The 14,527-nt window shown below is 52.9% G+C and overlaps 1 long non-coding RNA gene across 1 annotated transcript; it reads left to right on the top strand.

Annotated features, from left to right (window-relative positions):
- Positions 1-5,454: 5,454 nt before the first annotated feature.
- Positions 5,455-14,059, top strand: LOC121056835. The gene is made up of 3 exons (XR_005813527.1): positions 5,455-8,623; positions 8,727-8,783; positions 12,557-14,059. It is a non-coding gene; the product is annotated as an uncharacterized LOC121056835 (long non-coding RNA).
- The last annotated feature ends 468 nt before the right edge of the window (positions 14,060-14,527 follow it).

Genomic DNA, 14,527 nt, shown 5'->3' with positions numbered 1-14,527 from the left:
CGCCGGGCCCACTGCGGCACGCGGCCGCTCTTATAGCGCCCGGGCGGGGCCGCGCGCCCTGACGTCACGGCGCGTGGAATCCCGGCCGCGCGGCGGGTGGGCGGGGGCCGGGGGGGGGCGTCCCGCGGGGGTGGGCGTGAGCGAGTGTGAGGGTGCGAGTGGGAGTGGGAGCGGGAGCGGGAGCGGGAGTGGGAGCGTGCGGGGGCGCGCCGCGGGGCAGCACGGAGGGGCTGCAGCGGGCACCTGCGGGCGTGCGGGGGGCGCCCGGGCCGCGGCTGCGTGTCCGTGGGCGCCCGCCCGTGCTCCGGGGGTGCTCGGCTGCGGTCCGGGGGTGCTCGGTTGCGGTCCGGGGGTGCCCGGTTGCCGCCCGGGGGTGCCCGGCTGCCGCCCGTCCCCGCGAGCAGCGCGGCCGGGGCCGGGGCTCTCGGGAGCGGCGCTTCCCCGGGCTGCCGCCGGGGGGGCCCCGCGGGCTCGCCGGGTCCGTGGCGAGGCGGCGCGGGGAGGGGCGCGGACCTCGGGGCCGCCGTGGGGAGCGGCACGGTCCCGGCCCCGCTGCTCGCGGCTCGCCGAAGCGGCCCCTCGCCGCCCTGTCCTCCCCCCCCCCCCCCCCCCCCCGGTGCCGGGCAGGCCCCCGCTGGGGGCTCGGGGGGCAGAAGGGCGCCGGGCGAGGTCGGGGCACCGCGACCCCCCCCCCCCCCCCCAGGTCCTGGGAAGGAGGCGCAGCGAGGTGCTGGAGCCGCGGCGCTGCTGTGGGCGAGGGAAGGCGATCGCTTCTCTTCGCTTTAAGCAGGAAAAAAAAAACCTCCCCAGGTGCCGTTTGGATCCGTCCTTCCAGCGGCCAGCAGGACCGCCGCCTTCCTCACCTCCAGCGCCCGGTCCTCGTCGGCGCGAGGTTCGCCCCCGCGGTTGTGCCCCGGAGCCTTCCCGTGGCCGGGAGCGCTGAGCGCTGCGGGCCCCCCCCGGCCCCAGCCCCGGCCCCGGCCCCGGCCCCAGCCCCGGCCCCAGGGCCTCTCCCACCCGCTGGTTTTAGCCGTGCCTCCGCTCTGCGGTGTTGCAGGTGCTGGGGAGCACCCGACCTGCTGGGGCGGCGAGCTGCTGCTGCACCACCGGTGAATTTGGACCTCCCAGCCCAGTTCACCGCCTGCCCCAGCGCCCCTGCACTGCAGCAGCCCGCGGGGCCGGAGTATTTACATAACGCCAAGTTCTCCTGCGAAATGTGAAGCAATTAATTTATTAGCGAGGTGGGTCAGTAAAACGCAAGGTCTGTCTTTCCGGCCGTGGAGCTGCAGAGGAGCCCCTTCGTGGCCCTTTCCCCTCTTCTCTCCGCCCTGGAGCGCAGACCCGACGAGCGCTCCGCAGGAGCTGGCGCACACGGGCACCGTTTGCAGCCCGGTGACTCAGTTTGGTGCCTTTTCTGTTGCAAACGTTTACCTAGCCCCGAGAGTTTTATGACACACCACCGTGGCACAAAGCGCTTCCGTCGCTTCCTTCTCGCAGGCTTTCTCAGCTGCCCTGGGGAGGCGAGTTCCTCATCCAGCAGAACTCTGCAGGTTACAGCTAAAGCAGCATTTCATGGCCAAACCCAGAGGCTTGAGGCTGTTGGGCACAGCGGAAAGCGTATGGCAAAGCTGTCAGATCCCCGCCTCTGCCTCGGTTGGGCACGACCACTGATGCGCAGGACTGGGCGCAGCACCGGGACAAAGTGGCCACGAAGCCTGGGAAGATGGCAGCGGTTCTGCAGTGCCTGCGCTGGGCTCCTGGGGCGCTTTCATTGTCCTCTTCCGTCAAAACTGTCCCAACGCTTACGTGGTTACGTGGGCTGTGGGCTCACAGAGCCTCGTTGTCCTTCCTGTGGCTTCTGCTCCTGGCCTGGTCCTGCCCCTGCTCAACAGTTCAGGGCCGAAAAGCCCTGGAGGAGCTCACCTCCGGTGCCGTGTGCTTTGTTTCAGGACCTGCTGGGGAAAAGTCTGCATTTCCCCCCCGGGTTCTTCACTTCTGGCTTTATTGCAGTGGTTACTTTTCCTCTTCTTTGCTCTCTGCGCCATACAGCATTTGGCTGCAACAAGACTGGAGCAGAGGCGAGTGAAGGAGGGGGACAGGCAGGGGAGGTTTTCTGGGCCGCTCTCCCTTTCTGTGCTGTTTTTTTTCTTTTTTTTTTTTTTTTTTTTTTCCTTGGAATAGGGGATGCTGTGGAAAAGGCTGAAAAGACTGCAGGTCTAATTCTTCTGCCACAGGCAGGAATGCAAACTAAAAATAATGTTACTGCAGGCAATGTGATTACACCAGTGTAAAACTGGTCTTAGAGGCAGCTGAATTGGTACCCACTGCTGTTAACATCTGCATGGTATTGACAAAGCTGTTCATGTCACTGAACCAATTTAACTGGGAATCTTTTGTCATCCACAGTACATTATGCTGAGACGAGACCAAGGTGACAGGTGCAGTAAAATAAACACTCCGATACTATGGTGATGGAGGCCGTATAAATACCTAGATAGGAAAAAACAACAAAGCTGCACTACAATAGATAAGCAAAATAACCCCCGTGTCTCCTAATGTGAGGAAAGAACGAGAAAATATGATCAAGATTTCAGCTTTTCCAGAATCACTGAATCATGCAGTAGGATCTGTTATTGCTTTTGCAGATTTAGGAGCTGTATGGGTATAATGGAATAATGGAGCCCCTATTATTTTTAACTCTTTTCTCGCCTCTTCCAAAGCGTTCTCTGTAGCTAGCTGATTTATTGCTCTGTAGATGAAAAGAGCTGAGCGCAGCTATCACGGACCCTTGGAGATGATTTAGTTCTGAACAGGAGCCAGCAGGCGCATTTGTATTCATGATGGACACGTGTAATTTTGGGTGGCCCAAGGTGCTCCCCCTGGGGACCAGAAGCCCTGACTCTCCGGTGCCCTTGGCCAGTTGTCCAGTGCAGAGGTGCAGTTCGTAAATATTCAGTCTGTCCAAAGCTAACCTTTGTGTAAGCACAGCAGAGCTACAAATGCGTAAAGGACATTTTAAAGTGGACAAATCTCTTTAATCCCAGGAGCCAGAGCCCTGGGGAGCAGGGAGTGGAAGCTTTCTCTCCTGTTTTGAAGCCTGCTGTACACAAACCATCCTCCTGTGGGGAACGCTGATTCCGCAGCTAAGTCTCCTCTGTGCAGTGGGAGCAATATGATCCATTATGGGATGGAGACAGCTTTGCAATGGGAAACAGTAATGGGTAGACTTCACCGAGCGAGAAACCCAGCTCCTCCTGTTTGTGCCTGCAGCTGCTGGGCAGCCGAGCCGCTGGCTGTGCCTCTGAGGCCCCCGGGGCCACCCCCTGCAGCCCCACTCCTGGCTGCACCCCCAGCCCCAGCGTGCTTAGGGCAGGACACAGCAGTGGAGTGAGGCTGTTTTTTAATATCAGGGCTTGTTTTTTTGGGGGGGCACAGCAAGGACAGGATCTCTGGTCACACGACAGCACCGTTGTCCGCGTGGGTGCCGCGGGAGCAGGGTGCTTCCCAAAGCCCTTTGCCTTGTGCAGCCAGACGGGACGCCTGAAATGAGCACACACCTCTGAGCTGCTCCGTGGTTAAGTCTGGAGAATATATGCAAAATTTTTCCTTTTTTTAATGCCTTCAAAAATTTACAGATCTCATTAGGACAGCCTGAGCATGGTGTGTAGCTAGTGCAAACGCACTGTTTGTAAGGCAGAGTATTCCCTCCTGTAGCAGACAAACACTTTGGACTGGAGTTCTGAAATTTGCTGCATTTTGCTGCAGTCTTTCTTTGCAGATCTCTCCCTCTCTGTTTCTCTCCCTCTCTCACTCACACATTCGATCTCTCTCCTTTTTTCCTTCCCTTTCTTTTGTTCTTCCCATCTCAAAAGTCAGTTTCCTTCTAAATTGCCTGACATTTACAGCCAGTGAGAATGAAAAGTGTGTTCTCCATACTGGTATGTCTCAGTGATGCTATAGGGACGTAGGTCCTTTCATTGCAAATAATTAATTTAGCTATATATTGCATAACATCCTAAAAAGCTTTCTAGGGCAATCTCATGCTAGCTGGATGCACAGCTCCTATCAATATTACATTACATTTGGGTACAACAGTTATGAAGTTTCATTAAAAATTTAATTTGTGGTTTAAAACTGCAGCATTCCCTTAAAAGTGTAGCAGAGAAATCATTTTGGCTGCTTGAGGACTGATCTTGCATTAGCCAAAATTGCAGGGAGAGCTGCAGAAGGGGCTCGGATTCCGGGTGATGCTCCCTGCGCAGGACGCGATGGGCTGGAAGAGGAGCAGTGCTCACACTTGGCGTCTGCCAATACCGGGCTCCTGCTGGGCTCCTGCCAGCTGCGAGAGGCTTCTTTGGAGAGCAGAACTGAGCATTAACCTGTGCCTCTGGTTAGCAGCCACAAATGAGACAAAAAGGGGCCAGGTTCCCAGGTTCTCTGCTCTCACGGCACCCCATTTACCGATCCAGGGTCTGGTTTGTGCGGGAAGAAGGCGGTAACGCCCGAGGAGCACAGTCAGAAATGCGTGCTGTGCCCCGGGGCTCTAGGACAGGAGCTGGTCTGTGTCTTGTGCAGGCTGCCGGGGAATTAGCTGTGAGCCCAGGAGTCCCTAAGGAGAGGATGCTGATGCCTTTGTAGAGATCAGACACAGCCTTCTCCACCGCCTTACGCTGGCGCAAATTAAAAATCTCTTTACCGTCAGCGGAGCTGTCCTGCAGCAGGAACTGGGGGACGGGAGGAGGACCAGGGCCCAGCATCATGTTTTGTTAATGAAGTTTTGTTGTGACTCTTCAGCAGCAGATTTGAATGGAGGCAGGTTTAAAACATCCCACATCCGCCTCTCAGTTTCGGAATTGATTTGTACAGTAATTTCCAGCCCTATCCGCACATACGCACACGCGTCAGAAGAACCACCAGCTTTTCCTCCAAGACCATCCCTCAAGTCATTTCTGGCTTTCTGGGATTTACCTGCTGCAGGAGGCAGCGGGTGATGGACGCGGCTCCTTGGCCGCACGTGGAGCTCCCGGCCCCGGCGGGCTCTGGCCCTGCTGCTGCCGCCTGGGGGGCGCGGGGCTGCCGGCAGGGACGAACCGTGACTCCGTTTCTCACAAGAAACCACACTCGTGATTTTTTCTCTGTCCAAAAAAGGAGGAGAAATTCCTAACCATCATGGGGTGTTTCAGAAGCCAGCACAGTCCTGGTGTTTGCTTGAGGTCTCTGCAAAAGATCGCTTCCCTCCCACTACAGAGAGGATAATAATGGGGGGTGGGTTCCTAAATCCCTTAAGCTGCTTTGATAGCTTCAATATTTAGCTGTAATCCTGCTACTGCCTCCGTCCAGAAACAGCCCCATGTCCCCGTGGCTCTGGGGCTTCGTCCCACCTTGCAGCGCTCCATTTTCACAGGAGAAAAGGCAGGGCAGGATGCGAGGAAAACATCAAAAGCCAGAGACACTGTTGTGCCCCAGTTTTTTCTGTGATTATTTATTATTTTTCTCAGTCTCCTGCTCTTTTTCTCCCACGCCTTCTGCTTTATTATGTTAATGTGTGTGGAGGCTGGGCATGCCTCCATGTGCACCTTCGGGAGGGATTTGAAGGGCGGATGGACAGACAGCAGGATGGCTCTGGAGGGGCTTCCAAGTGCACGGGATGCAGAGGGGCAGCCTGTCGGAGTCGTGCGGGTCTGTGTGCAGGCACAGGTACACACCAGCCCTGGAGCAGGGAGCTCTGCCCGGGCGCCTGCTCGTGCCCCGGGAGAAGCTGGGCACTCCCTTGGTGGTGGGCGAGGGAACTGGCCGCCGGTGCCAAAGTCAATTTGTGTTGGTCGGTGATGGTTCGGTTAAAACACAGCAAGGTTTTAAAGGCAGCAGAGATAAAAATGCTCTAATGCAATAGGAATTCATCGCGTTTGCCTGCTGCGAGGCATGACCCTTACCTAAAATGTAGCTTTTAGTGGGGAGAGGAGCTCTCATGACATTGAAGATTCTCTGCTGGCAAGGATGCCATTAGGGCTGGGTACGTTATTGATTCCTCTTCCACGATTTAAGCAGCAGATAGTAAGTGTAACTGGAACGACACAGAAGCTGCTTCCAGGCAGTAAGTGGAGCTGGAGACATTTTGGCCGGTAAGCAGAGCTGGCGCTTCTTGAGCTGAAGGTGCAGCGAGTGGCAGGGGCCCAGTGAAGGCTACAACCAGCACTGGGATAGGCAGCAGAAACAGGATCTTTTGGAGGTGAAAGACTTGCAAAACTCTGGGCTCCAGGACACCTGGAGGGGTGCGCATTTCTTTTAGCATCTGTTACAGTACTTTGCACTTTGCTTCTAGAGCTGAATGCCATCCGAACTTGGGAACATCAGCAATGCCCGGCTTTGGCTTGTGCGTAGTAATAATGTTGTCAGTATGTGGTCTGTGGGTCTGGTTGCCTCGCTTCTTAGGGCTTTTCTGCATGAGAAATCTAAAATAAGTTAAATTGTGAACCCAGAATACGCTAGCTGTGCTGCACTGCTTCCAAGGACAGAAACTCTTGGCATGGTCTCTGGAAGAGGAGTAAGCTTCTCGTGCTTGCCACATCCTGACTGTTCAATCAGCAGTTTAATGGGAAGTCATTAGTGTACTATAAATTCACACATTAGATTTATGTAGTGCTTATTTTACCATGTTGAAAAGCCTTTACTTTCCTGCTGTATGGATGTTCCCCAGTGTAAATGAGAAGTTCGTGTATATGTTCATCTTGTTTCCATTAATTATAATAAGTCTGGTCACATTATTTCTCTGAAACCTGCTGGAATTTCAGCAGCTAGCGTATCAGCCATGAAGCCCACCAGGACTTAGAAAATAAACGCTGATCATCGTGTCACTCTGTATCAGGAATCTGAGTCTGAAATATCCTAGGCATAAGGAAAAGTTCTCAGATGGTTTATTTCATGGGAATGGTAAAAAGAGGACTAGAGAAGCATGCTGCTTCCATGGACAGTTACATTTCTTGGGTGTAGGAAGAGATTTTTGGATTTCCCCATTTAAAAGGACATTAGTGGTAAACATTGCATGGGACAGCCCAGGCTGTATGTTCCATTCAGGGTTTGTTTTGGTTGCATCCAAGTCTCTTGGTTGTTGCCTCTTCTTCGCTCAACATAAAACCAGACCTTCGTGGTTCTGATTCTGAAGCAATCTCTGCATCATTGTGCTGGGCATTTCCAAAGGCTGCTCCATGAAAGAGCTCTCCAATTCCCATGTTCAAGAAGACGGTACAAGAATTTCTCAGCAACGTCCAGTAAAATGCTGAGTTACTCCTTATTAGCCGGCTCAGTTCTGGTTCAGGAGAACGTGGAGCCCAGCCTGCCCTCTGTGGGAAGGTGTGCTTGCTGAAAGGTACACTGGAAAATGGGACGTCTGCTCTGAATGCTTTTGACAGGCTCAGAAGGGTCCAGCAGAATTCACTGGCTTCTATTTCTAGTGTATTGGCTTTGTTTTGTCGCTGAGTCAGAGCTGATATGGATCTATACCGGCTACAGAGTGTTTAAGGAAAGATTTCTGCTCTTAAGAACGAGAAAACCAGTGACTGTCTGCTGAGGTTACATCTATCATGTGTTTTTAAACACACATAGCCTGATAACCTAGCAAATTATACAGATTGTGAAGAGACAAAGAAAGATAACGATAACAAATGAGCTTCCATTTATATAACGCCTTTCATTGAGATGGATAGTGAAGTGCTTTGAGAACTCTATTAACGGATTCTACAAACTATCTAATCTATCGTATCCCCAAACGTATTGAGCGCAGCTTCACTCAGGCTTTATGAGAAAAACATCTCCATTAAGCAACCAATTTTTGTCCGTCTTTGGAGTGGTCATTTAAGTCTCCACAGCGCAAGCAGGAATGCAGAAATCTTTACATTTGTCAGTGAACTGAAGCCACCTTTGGGGTGAAATGCAGCTATTGCTTCACAGTCCAAATTACTTCTAACGTCTTCACTACCTTGTATCCAAGGATGTCAAATACACTCATTAACTAAACTCTACAGCTACTAATTCATCAGGAAACTTGCCCTTTTGTAGCTTAGTGGTGGCAAAGAGAAAAGACAGAACTCCCAAATTTTCTGCTATGGTCGCTGCATCACCTCTCTTCTCTCTCCCCTTTTCCTTGGTGAAAAATTTCCCCTGATGGCAAACCATTTCTTCCACTAAAAGGGCAAGGAGAGACTTTTGACCTACTATTTATTCTGGCCTTTTCAAGGGAAGAGAAAAATCCCATCACACTCCTAATGGGGCACCCCTGACTAAGACACAGTTTACGCCCATTTTCTGTTAATCTCAAGGCCACCTGAGTGTCTTCACACCAGCACATTGCTGCAGCATCAGGGGTGGGGGCCTTGGGAACGACCAGCAGGTGAAGTGCTGCGGCCACCACCCCCAGCCCTCCCCAGGTCCCCTCTGTGTCTCCTCCAACAGGCTGCTGCCTCCCAGGTGTCAGCCCTGGGATGTTCAGAGAGCGGATTTCCAGAAGGAAATCTGTCCTCACAGTGCTGAAAGGGTTCCTGTGCTGCAGGAACCGAGTCCGTGCAGAGCGGGGCTGCGTGGCCGCGTGTGTGGATCTGGATTTGCTCGCTGAGAGCAGCATGAGACGGTGAGACTCAGTTTGCCTCTGCTCTTTAGTGGTGGTTTCCTCTGCTCCTGGTTGGATTTGTCTTCTGCCCTCGGTTTTCTCCCCCCATTTCTTGTCTTGGCAGGGGAAAGCTTCAGGTTTGCTGTTCTCCCGAGACACCACCATGAGTCCTGTGTTGTAGGTAAGCTGCTTGGAAAGCAGGCCTTGCAGCAACAGTGGTGACAGGAGGGTATTTTGTACTACAGGGCCTTTGGCAGGAAGGCAGGAGGGTACTTTGCGACACCAAATCTGGCAGGTTTGATACCACAGCTTGTTCTCAACAGCACCGGGACGTTTCTCTGCCCGTGTGTATGTGTATCCAGAGAAGCAAGTGAGGAAGAGCATGCCCGTGGTGGGAATATACCCCCTGGTTCTCTTCCTTGCAGGGGGAGGTCACTGGGATTCTGTTACAAGATGAAGAGTCAATCTTATGAAGCATTTTTTTGATGTGTATCATTTTTTTGTGATTTGGCACATAACAGCAACCACCCCCTTCTCACCTGCCTCCTGATCCCATCCTCCCCAGGCTCCAATTTCCGCTCCCAGCCTCAAGTCTCCGACTCACATTTACTGCAAGGAGGGAAGCGGGGAAGTCTATGTGCTGCACATGCATAAATAATAGAAATGAAATCATGCTTAGTTAAAAATAGATATTCTTCCTAATAAATATTTTACCTACTGTCTCCAGGATATAAAGCTTCCCTGACTAAAGTGTTAAAACAAACCTTGTTGTTAGCCCCTAAATGCTTAAAACAGCCCTGGCTATGGCTGTACAAATAACACTTGGCTGAGAGTCCATGCATGGGGAAGGGATGTCTTCTCACGCATAAGGACACAGACATACGCTTACTCTTGGAGCCTTAAAATGGATAGACCTTTAGCTCAGGGCACAGACCTTTGAATCTGACTTTGACTCATTTGGTGACCTGTGAATGTGACTAATGAAAATTAAAGATAAAATCTCTCTTGATATTTATGAACAGTTCTTCTTTACATACCTTTCTTTCTTCCCACCCAAGAGTGGAATTAGAAGTAGCTGGCTGAATAGGGCAAAACAATGGACGCTGACAGGGACCAAGATAGGAGGATTTTTCATTAAAAAGAGTGGCAGGTGGAAGAATTTGTCAAAGTGTGTTTCCGGAAGATAATCCTGCATTTTGGTCTTTAGGACTTCAGTTAATGTGCCTTACTTGATGTGACATTTCCATTCCCTAGATTCCCTAGGAACAAGGGTTTTACTATGCTGCCCTAATCAAGAACAGATTTGCTAAACAAGGGCTCAGTTTTGTAAAAGATAAAACTGGGGCTGAAGCACACAGCGATCTGAAATGCAGCGAGACCCCAGCGTGAAGCACAGCAAGCGAGGTTTTGCCTGTGAGCAGGAGCGTGTGCGTGTTTTAGGGGGGGTGCAAACCCAGCGAAGCAATAAGTAAGTGCCACAAAGAATTCAAAGGGAAAAACTCAGCCTGCGGGCAGGCAGATGTTTGACTGTGGGACTCCCAGTTGTATTTTCACAGCACTGAAACATAATTGGCATTCCAGACTGAGTATAGCCATGTTTTCCTTCATTAAGCAGGCAGAGACCCAGTCAATACAGCCAACCAAGCTCAGGACACAGCTCGCTTCACCTGGCGCTTGTGCTGATGAATTGCACTGCCAGGCTCTATCGACTGGCTCGACTGGACCTCGGTCTGCTCTCGCAGAGGCCTCGATGCCTTGCTCTGACACAGACACCCACCTGGCCACCCCCCGAAATCACGCGGCGCGCAGGGGTCAAGCAAATGCAGTGTAGATGAAATCCCAGCGAGCTGGCTGTTTGATCGCCAGGCGGGCTGGATGCTTGGTGCGAGTTACCGGGGCCATGCTGCCTCCACGGGAGGAGCGGGGTGTTCCAGGGGTCCGCCTCGGGCTGGCAGCTGCCTGGGTAACATCCACGGCTGGCTTGGCTGTGTGGCTGGGCGCTGCGCAGCAGATTTTCGGACCGAAGCTGAGCACGCCTCAAGCATGTCAGAGGATGGGACTTGAATTAAGAAAGGTCTGGACAAACTGGAGGCACCCAGAAAGATTTTGTTTCGCTTCATTACGGAAAAATGCAATGTTCCTCACTCAGTGTGTGGTAACACTAATGAATGGTGAAGAAGAGAGAAGAGGTTACAGTACCTCCAGGACAATGGTGACAAGGAATCAGTGGATTACTGAGGATCACCCGCTGAATATGAGTTAACAATGCTATCCTGATTCAAAAAGAGCTACTACCCTACTGGGATGTGTAAGTAGGCAGGCAGTAAAACACATAATCGTCCCCTGCCCACGAGGCTGTGCCCAGAACGCTGCGAGCAGTCCGGGAACAGCTCAGGAAAGCTGTGAAACGACTGGGGAGAGAGAGTCCAGAGAGGAGCAGCAGGGTGAGAGGTCTAGACATGGGATCCGAAAAACAAAGACTAAAAGAATCGTTTAGTCTGGAGAAGAAGTAACTGAGATGACTTGAAAACAGCTTTCATATACATAAGAGAGGGTGAAAGAGGATAAATTGTTCTCTCTGTCTACTAAAGGTAGGAACGAAGCACCTGCTTTAATTTTAAGATGGAAAATTGCTGTTGAGCACATAGCTGGAGAAGGTAAGCAGACTCGATCACTGGAGGTCTTAAGAGCCTGTGATACTGTAGAAGTATGAACTAAACATTATAAATAAATAAGTCAGGACATTAAGAAAGCCAACACATAGCCCAGCAGGATAAGCACGTACGTAGCCTAGATTATGTACTCTAGTGGCGTGGGGCATGCCATGGTCTATCGAAGTTGAGAAATATTTTGTCTGAGTAAAAGCTGCAGAATTTTCTCCAGAATGAGGGAAACCAGGACCTGACACTGGACTATGGAGTGAAATGAAAGAAGCCCAGGGAAAGGCACCACTTCTAATAACTATTTTTTATGGAGATATAAATGGAAGATTATTTATGTCTCCCTCTGGTCCTTGCCCTATGGAGACTGAAATAAGGTGAGTAGCTTTGATTAAAGCATATAGCTGCGAATGATCAAAGAGAGCCCATGACCACCGTCCTGAAGATTTGCATTATCAAAGAGCAGGTGCCACAAGGGCCAACTGCTTGGCAGTGCTATATTTGAATAAATCAACTCATTCTGATTTCCATCAAAACTTGAAAAATTAGGAATTCAAATGGAGACTGATCCCTGCTGACCTGCAGCATGTGTCCTTTAAAAAAAAAAAAAAAAAAAAGGATATTTGTGAGGCTTATTCAGAGATCTGATAAAGTGCAGATACATTTTTTCATTTGATATTTACGGGCTCTGGTCAGTTTGCAAATTTCTAGTTGCGGCTTTGCTAAAACTGAATGTTATGCCCTTTTCATCGTGCCTTAAAAAAAATAACATGTATTTAGCATGGAGATTATGTCATCCCATCCCCATCTCAGAAACTGTCAGCCCCAGTGATAAAATCCAAATCCTTGTGGTAGCAAAGGCTCCATCCTGCCTGAATTACTGCACAAAGCCTGGAGGACTATTTGTTGTGAAAACTGCGAGGAGAGCTGTGATGTGCAGTTGTTCCCGGAATGGGAACGTGGCCAGGCTGCAGAGGCCACGGGGCCTGCCCTGGTCATACAGCCTGAGGCTGGATTGATCCTGCGTGTGCCTGCACCCATGGGCACCCCTGTAAACAAGGCTGGATTTATTCTTGTGTGGAAGGTTGTATACAGCTTCACCTGGCATGGTGTGGACATAAAGGCATAAAGGGCTGCTAAGCCAGCACGCTGTGCTTCTTTATCGCGCAGGTATAAAGAACTGGTGACATGCAGGGCCTTCCTATCAGCCTGTTATTCTAAGGCAAGAAGATCTTGTCATCTATCAATTTAATCTTTTTTTTTTTTCTTTTCTTTTTTTCCTTTTTTTTCTCAGAATCAGCCTGAGGGCTTACTCTGCAAGGAAATGGGGAGTCCTGATGGTTGTGACATGCATCACATGCTGCTTTCAGCATGGAGAAACCGGCAGCATGAGGAATCCTGGCCAGCAATGACAAGAAAGGATGTGATTAGGGAGGGCGGAGTGGATCTGCAAGCGGAGCAGCAAGGTGGAGAGGCACAGCTCAGGCCTGAGGTGTGCCTGGAAGCTGCACAGGAGCGCTGCAGGTCAGAGCAGCCACAGACAGGGATCGCACAGCTTGAGCTCACCCCCTGGTCCTTGTCCCCCTGGCCCAGCCGTCGCTGCAGCTCTGCTCTCCAGCATCCTCCTCCTGCCACCTTCCCTGTCCCTGTTCGAGTGGAACAGAGCAGAGGTGCAGGTGTGGGTGGGATGGCAGAACGGGGAGCACTGGGAACCTTGGGAGCAGGGCAGGGGTTTGGAGGAGTCCCTGAAATAAAGGGGAAGGATGTGTCTGTGCAGGAATGGGGGTACAGACACAGCTCTTCTGGCACAGGCTATGGACTTCGCCCAGGGCACTGTGAGAACACACGGCCCATATCTTAACAAGCCGCTGCTTTAAAGCTTTGTCTGTGTGAAGAGCGGCACATCTGTGCTCGCTGCCCTCTGCCAGCTGTGTCCTTCAGAGGTATTTGTGGCTTCCAGTGCTGCCGAGCAGCACGTTCCGGCGGGGCAGGCGCCGGCCCCGGCACACGCTCCCTAAATGCTGTCGGGAGCCGGGATTAGCGACCGGCACTGCCCGTGCGAGGACCCATCTGTGCCATGCAGCTGCTGGCAGCGCTGCAGGTAGCGTGCTGGGACTGCTGCTCCCATTTTGTGCGGCTGCTGTTGGCGTTAGGAATTCACTCAAGGTGAGCAGAACCACGGCCACAAGCGCTTTGCACAAAGCACCCGTAAAACGATGAACCAGCTCAGCCAGCCAAGCAAATGAGAAAAGCAAACGTTGCTGCCCCAGATGAGAAAGCAAACGTTGCCTTCACGGAGCAGCCTCTTCCCATCTGGAGAAAGGTCTTTGGAGTACGCATTATCGCATGGATGTACACACACTGACAATGTTAATGATTAATACGATTCTATAAATCAAATTATACGTGCATTCTTTGATCTATGCTTTGAAATACTTTTTTTTTTTCGCCTTTAAAACACTATAGCTGTGAATGTGTATGTATAGATATGAATGCAGTTGGACTTAACTACTGCTAAGTACTTGGACTTGACTACTGCTAACACTCAGAGGACCTTCAGGAGGAGCGCTGTTTGATCTTAATTAACCTCCGGTTTATTTGATAGCGAGGAGGGCGATTTCTGTTCCTCGGATGTAGGGGAAGCAGCCCCAGCTCCGTGGGACCCCGTTTCACCCTTCCCCAGCTCTTCCCCCAGCGCCTCCGGGCCGCTCTCGCCTCGGCCCCGCGGCTGAGCACGCCTTGAGCGATGTCCCCTCAGGGACGGAGCGGGCGAGCCGGGGCCCTCCCCCCGGGGCAGCCCGGCGGGCTCTGAGCCTCCGCCGCCCGGTGTCTGGGTGTGTGTGTGGGGGGGCTCCCCTCAGCCACCCGCGGGCGGCTCCCGGGGCTCGCCGCGGGCCGGGCCCCGCCGTAACCATGGCGACCGCGGGCGGCCCGGCGCGGCCCGGCGTGTCCCACGCGGCGGCCCGTAGCGCGGTGCATCGTGGGCCGAGGCAAGATGGCCGCCTCCTGGCCGCGGTGCTGAGCCGAGGCGGGTGCCGGTGCCGCGGGACGCGTCGCCCCTTCGCCCCCTCCGCCCCCCCCCCCGCCGCGCCGCCCGCTCCGCCGATCCGCCCGCGGCCGCCGGTGTGCGAGAGGCGCGGGGCCGCCATGGGCCGGGCGCGGCTCCCTCCGCAGCGAACGCGGGGCCCGCGGGGCTAGAGGCGGCGAGGGGAGGCCCGGGCCGGGCCCCGCCGCTGCTCGGCCCGCCGAGGGGCCGGGAGGCGCC

This window comes from Cygnus olor, chromosome 18 (assembly GCF_009769625.2).
Source record: "Cygnus olor isolate bCygOlo1 chromosome 18, bCygOlo1.pri.v2, whole genome shotgun sequence".
In the NCBI taxonomy this organism is placed as follows: Eukaryota; Metazoa; Chordata; class Aves; order Anseriformes; family Anatidae; genus Cygnus; species Cygnus olor.
This window is presented reverse-complemented; position numbering and strand designations above follow the sequence as displayed.